Raw genomic sequence first — 7423 nt, 5'->3', positions numbered from 1 at the left:
TCTTTCAGTTTTTTTTTTTTCTTTCAGTCTTTGGTGTTGTCATTTCATTAACACGTGCATGGCCCGAGAAAAAAAAATATAATGATAAATAATAATAGAGCATGTGGCCCAAGTAATTCTCTTACCTGTATGCAATGTCGATAGCTCTACCCCACTACGGGCCTTTCGGCCAAGTACCTGGGTGTAATTCATTTTTAAAGCATGTCTGTATATCAACTGAAGTAAAATTTAAAATTGAAGCTCTCTTCCAAGAGGTCGAATGTGTCTACCTGTCAAATCTTGTTCTTGGACGATCCATCATGAAATAGATTATAATGATAGATGAATCAAGGTAGGGCAAAGCTTCTACGTTTGTGTTGCCTTACTAATGTATTATTTGCTTTATATTTTTGCGCAGTAAAATTTTAGATTCGATTTTTTTAAAGATTTCTTCGGTGGAACTTAATAGTGCTTCATTTAAGCAGCTTGCAGTCGTGAGGTGAATACTGAATTCTCACAAGCGAAGTGTGTCTTGATTCGATCTCAGTGACCGTACAGTGTTGGCTTATCGTCGTACTATCGTTATTTACCCTGAGCCAGGGGTGTTTCCTCGGAGTCAACAGATTGGCTGAATTTGGTTTTCAGTAATTTCCCAACTCTCTGTGACTTAAATGATAACCCAATGATGTGCGATTGCACGGCAACGCTTTCTTCAAATCCAAAACAAAATACGTAGGTCAAGAGGCGCATTTATGGTTTTGCCGCCTGCGGGCTACGTGAATTTTGCTGCCCTTCTCCCATTCTAGTCTGATTTTCTTGACTACTCTTTCCTCAAATTCGCCACCTTGTGCTACAACACACTTAGTCTCCTTCCATTCCTGCAAATACATTTGTGTTTCTGAGTCACTCTTTTGGTCACTCCCATGCTCAAACACTATCTAAGTCAATCTTTTAGTCATTCACATGCTTGCACATTGTTTTGGTGACTCACATGCTTGCACACGCTCAAGGTCACTCTTTTGATTGCTCACTGACATGGTTCGTTGCTGGGTCACTTTTTTGATCATTTATATTTTTACACCACCTCTTGGTCATTCTTTTGGTTATTCACATAATTTCACAAGCTCTAGATCACTCTTTTAGTCATTGACATGCTTACACGCTCTCCAGGGCAGTCTTTTGGTCATCGACATGTTTATACGCACTCTAGGTCACTCTTTTGGCCGTTCACAAGCTTGTACACACTCTAGGTCCCTCGATCTGTAGGTCATTCCTTTTTGGTCATTCACATGTTTGCTCATGCTCCAAGTCACTCTTTTGCTCACTCACGTGCTTGCAAACTCTCTAGGTCACTTTCTTAGTCACTCACTGACCTAGCCCCTAGCTGTTTGCGCAGAGGTGGATTTATTGAGAGTTATACAAATTTCGCCGCCCTTCTCCCATTCTACTAATTTTCTTAGCCAATCATTCGTCAAATTTGCTGCCCCTCTGAACTTGCGACCCTGGGCTATAGCCCGCTAAGCTCCCCTGTAAAATACGCCACTGCGTAGGTCACTGCAAACGTGACCTAAGCAGTGGCGTAACGTTTTTAACAGAAAATTCATCAGAACAGTTGCAGAGCTGAAACCTTAGTTTTTAACTAAAGTTAACTCAAAGTTTTTAACTCAAACGGTTTTTAACTTTCCAGCAGGCTCGCGTATGCGGAAGATAGGCGTTTTCCTTGTTAACGCGTATCTCTCACATACGCACATCCACTGGAAGGTTAACTCCTTGACACTGTAATTTATTTCAGAAAAAAATGCACCAAAAATGTAAATATCTTTTCCTTGTTTGTTTTTGTGCATTATATTAACACAAAGAAAGATAAACATACCAAATTCGTGCTTCACGGAAAAGAAAACAGTATTTTTTGTCACAAATATAATCATCAAATCACAAATATAAAATTTTTCTGTTGCCCGAACTAGACTCGGGCGTCACTGTGAAAGGGTTAAGTATTTCCTCCTAACATGAATACAGTTTTGCATTATTTTAAACCTTTCTAATAGGGGATAAAAATAATTCAGACCGATTAATAATAGAGACAGAATATTCCTTAATTCTGGAACACCCAACTGTTCAAAATGTCTTTCATTTCCCCATCAACCGCTGCTTCTTCATCTGCATATCACTTGCCATGATCTATCTTTCGATTCAAGAGAACAGAAAAAGTCGCACACCCCAGACCTGGACTGTAGTGGGATGAGGCAACAATTGAATACAAATACAAATACAAGGCCACAACCGACAAAATGTCTAATGAGATGGCTGAGAAAAAGATGCCCATAACAAATATGGGTGTCATATATTTCTAAAATACGGCAACCTAATTAAAAACGCAACTATAAAAACTAAAGACTATACACCCAGTGGCAAAAAAAATTAGGTACACCCCGCTGCTCGCCACTAACATCGTGTGGGACCTCCTCTGGCTTTGATGGCAGCAGATATTCTTCTAGGCATGGACTCTACGAGTTGCTGAAACCGTTGAGGAGGAATACTAGCCCATACTAACGAAATGGCAGCTCTTAATTCCCTTAGATTAGAAAAAGTGGTGTTTCGGAGCTTTTAACTGACCTTTCAACCTTGTCCCACAAATTCTCAATTGGTTTGAGATCGAGTGACTTGGGGGGGGGGGGCATTTAAGCAATTGCAGCTCTGAATCACGTTCCTCAAACCAATCTGAGATAATTCCAGCCCTATGGGAGGGTGCATTGTCCTGTTGGTAAAAGCCATTATCATCAAGAAACATTATGGCTGTAAACGGGTGCACGTGGTCAGCAACAATGTGGAGGTAGCCACTGGCATTACGGATGTTTCCAATGGAAATAAGGGACCAAAAGTATACCAGAAAAATACTCCCCAGAACGTGATTCCGCCACCACCCGCTTGAACAGTTGTCAAGTAGCATGCCGGATAAATGCCAGGGGTGTTCTTAATTTTTTGGCCATTGAGTGTATATGTACAAACTTTTAGGGACGGTGAAAACACAATAACAAAATAGAATCACAAAGGAATGTATGACCGGAAACCCCAACCTGATCAGCTGGATGATAAACGAAGATGCGGAAATGACCTGCTAATAATGGGTGGAAAAGCTCTTTATTTAGCGATACTTTTGCACGAGGACAGTGCGCGTACACGTCAAGTTTCACAACAAGTGCTCAAAGTTCTTACCATCCACAGCTATGCACGCTTCACAACGGCGACGCATTGATTGCCGAACCCTTTCGAAAATGCCCGGCATTTCACGGACGTTTGCAGCTGCGACGGAGATTCTACACACAATTGGTAATTATTTGAAGAAAATATATCCAAGATGGAGTTTATGCAAGAGTGAAATAAAACCTATGCAGTGGGTCATCGGGGGAACCCCAGGCATGGTTTGAAAAGAGTAGGCGTTTCTAAAGGGTAGCTATGCCTGATTGCACTGAAAATACCAGCCCTTGTTCCCCGACGCCTGCCTTCTCAAAAACATGTTGGACGAAAAAAATGGAATGAAAAATTAGAAAACCATATTGAAGAAATACATTATTTGAAAATATACAGTTCTTCAGTTTGTAAGCAAAATGAAGCATGAGGAAAATATATACAAAATCACAAAATATACAGAAAATTACATTTTCAGGCCACTTGAGTGACCCAGAGTGCATTCTTAGATCACTTGAGTGAACCATTCTATATTTATAGATCACTTTTGTGAACCATTCTATATTTACAGATCACTTAAGTGGCCCGCGACACAGTGTCAGAGTACTTAAGCGACCCGTGGTGCACTTATAGGTGATTTAAGTGACCCGCAGCACATCTCCAGATCACTCACTGCAGATTTTCAGACCATTTAAGGGGTTTGCGGCATAGTTCCAGATTATTTGTGTGACCCACAGCATATTTACAGATCAGCGCAGCACAGTTCCAGTGCACTTAAGCGACCTGTGGTGCACACAGTTCCAGTGCACTTAAGCGACCTGTGGTGCACACAGTTCCAGTGCACTTAAGCGACCTGTGGCGCACACATCCCAGATCACATTAGTGGCCCAAGCGATATTTACACATCATTCGAGTGACCTGGGGCACGGTACCAGAGATAACTAATCCTCTTCACATTTTATGAGCCAAAACTTGACTATAAAAAAAACGTTTTTTCGATTGATCTGGGTTTTTAGCGTGCGTCAAATGCCCTGAAAAAGATTTTTTCTAATTAATTAATTAATAAATACAGTCGGCATCTTTACTAGGACCATTTGAGTTAGACACAACTGTGTACGTCAGGTCTTAACTTGAAAAAAAGAGTACTCTGGGAGGGAAGAGGTTAATGAAGTGGCCCGCACTGTCCTAAAGATTGAGCACCCTTATGTTAGATTATGATTTGGTTTGTATAAGGTCGAATCTTGAAAACGAAAACCTTAGACTCTTTAGAGCATTTAGAGTCCAGTAAACTCGAAACTCATCTCTCTCCTACACTCATCAGCATTCACCTTAATATAGCCTTGGAAATCTTTTTTTTTTGTAATTTAAATCACAAAATGGATGCATGTCCTATTTCGAAAGAAACAAGCTCGGTCAGGGTATACAAACAATTTCATATTCAATAGGCGTTCCACTCCCTTGGTAACTAACCTTTTACCTCGATCCTTTGTGATGCAACAAATTATAAAGACAGGTTTAAAATAAAGAATGGATATAGACTCGAAATTAGATTTTTAAAGAAATCTTTTCATCTCACATAAATAAACGGATAGAATGGAATTAAAGTAGAACTTCGTTAGTACGTCGCTCAGTTATACGACTTTCACATTTATACGACATTTGGCTTCGATCGCAACTACTGGTTCCCATGCATCAAGAATACTCAACCTTTTGGAGAGTGCGGGCCACTTCATTGGTTTGCAAACGTGTCGCGGGCCACTTAAGTTATCTGAAAATGTGACGCGGGGCCAACTGAGTTATCAGAAAATGTGACACGAGTCACTAAGATGATCTGACAATGTGCAGTGGGCAGTTTGAGTTATCTGGAAATGTGCCGTGATAAAAATACGGGGTATTATCGAACAAACTGTCGAAGGCAAGTAAAATTGCTATTTACAGCCGAAACAATTTCTAAAGGCAAGTGAATGTCAAAGGCAAGTAAAATTGCTGTTTACAGCCGAAACAATTGCCAAAGGCAATTAAAATTTCTGTTTACAGCCGAGACATTTGTCAAAGGCAAGTCAAATTGCCAATTATCGCTAAAACTGCTGAAAAATCGGCAATTGCGGAAAACGATTGCAAGTCAAAAAATGTAATTCACCAAAAAAAAAGGAACCATATGTGTGTGTTGGGCAAATATTTCCATATGTGAGATGAATATACTTATATGGCTAGAACTAATTATGATAACTAGAGCATATAACTATCATATAATTTATAAGCAAGGCCCGGATGTTGTTTCCTTAAAAAATCTTTAAAAAAAATTGAAAAAACCCCCTTTTTTTAAATTTTTTTTCCCTCTCTCGTTTAGATTTCATTAAAAATAACAACTTTCCTAATAAAGGAATTATAATTTATGAATCGATTAGGAAAACTGGTGTTATGGTCCCCCCACAAGGGCATAGGGCTGACAGGGCCTCTGCTTGCGGGGGGAGACCTGAGACGCTTCCTATCATTTTTTGTTTTTCCACAAGAAATTTACTATTGAGAGGCCCGTGAAGAATCTGATCGTAGGGTCCTTTTGTTAGATGGGGGAGGGGGTGGTCACATGGCGTACTGGTGGAGGGGAAAATTGGGTTTTTTTCTGCAGGAAAAAAAAGGAAAAATGAAAACTCCCTACGAGAAAACCCTGTGTATGCCTATGGTTAGGAAGCCAAAAAAAAGCATCTTTATTTATTTTCCAAAAAATACAAGAATATTTCTTGATAAGTGCTCTTAATGCAATCAGTACTCCTATAATTTTTTCGATCTTTCTCATCGTCAAAAAAATTTTAAAGTAAAAAAAATATCGTAAAAATGCCAGAAAATACCTCAAAATTAAAAAAAATTCCCTAACAGTGAAAAAAAAAAAATGCAATGCAAATTTCATCAACATCCGGGCCCTTCTTATAAGTCACGAAAATAATCAAGTTCTTAATTTCAAAAATCTAGCCCAGTGGTCTGGAGACCAATCGTATTTACAAAATTTTTTGTTCAGTATATATTTACTGAAAAAATCATTTCAATACGTAGGAAGGATCTCGCTTCTAGAGGAGGGTCGAAGACCCTGGGTAAAACAGGAGAGCCAAGAGAAAAAAATATGGTCCAAAGGGGCCACGGGCAAAAAAGGTTAAAAAACACTGCTCTAAGCGTCTAAGGGATTTTATATATGCGACATTGAAATTCATTTTTTCCCCTCAAATATGATTAAAATCATTTTTTATAACAGAATTGAAAATACAATTGCACACATTTAATTTTAAAATATTTTACATGTCTGTTGGGAGGGGGGGGGCGTTAATTTCTTAACAACATGATAACTAAACATAAACTAAACATTCGCATAATAAGTTAAGCTTAGTAACACTGATTTATGTTATCTACGGTTAAGGCGACTACGTTCAAATGCCGATTTTTTTTAAAATCTTCGAAAATGGGTTTATATATTTATTTGGAAGAATGTTTTATACACGGAATCCAAAAAATGTTTTATTCTTATACATGCAATAAGTAAAAACAAAGTTATGGCTGATTTAAATAATCTAAAACACACAATGGTTTTTTTCAAAAGCAACAAACAATTTTCGAACGCGCGTTTTTGAAGATTCATTTTTTCCTTACTTCATTCCCCGCGAAATTAAATTTCTCAAAAACTGTTCAAGATATTTTCATGAAATTTTTCAACACAGCGTTCCGGATAACATTAGTTGTGCAATGAACGAGTATCTTGGCCATATATTTAGAATTAAATATTTTACAGCTGTTCGAATAAAAAATTTTGAATTAAAAAAAAAATATTTACGTATTGTTTCACGAAAACTTCCATATCTCAGAGAATACAGACTATTTCAAAAAGAATCATCCGCTTAAAAAAAAAAAATCATAACTATTCAGCTTTTAATCCATTTTGATCGAATAATGTATAGGTAGAAAGAGGGGAATCTCGAGTTTCACGCAATTGACGACAGGTAGCGCTAACGCTCTTCCTTCGGCGGCCACTTCTGTGTTTGTCAAGATTGGCTTTTCCCACAGTTAGAAACCGATTCTGATGACTTCATTTTCCTGCAGGATGGGGCACCACCACACTGGAGCTTGGACGTTCGACAATTTTGAACAATCGAATTCCTGAACGATAGATCAGCTGTACGGGACCTGCCGATTCAGTTAAACATCACTGGCCTCCAAGATAGCCAGACCTCACAGTGTGCGATTTCTTCTTGTGGGGGTTTATAAAAAA

This window comes from Pholcus phalangioides, unplaced genomic scaffold (genome assembly GCF_987345545.1).
Source record: "Pholcus phalangioides strain wild (caught in Gottingen) unplaced genomic scaffold, Ppha-v1.0 ptg000017l_1, whole genome shotgun sequence".
NCBI lineage: Eukaryota > Metazoa > Arthropoda > Arachnida > Araneae > Pholcidae > Pholcus > Pholcus phalangioides.
This window is presented reverse-complemented; position numbering follows the sequence as displayed.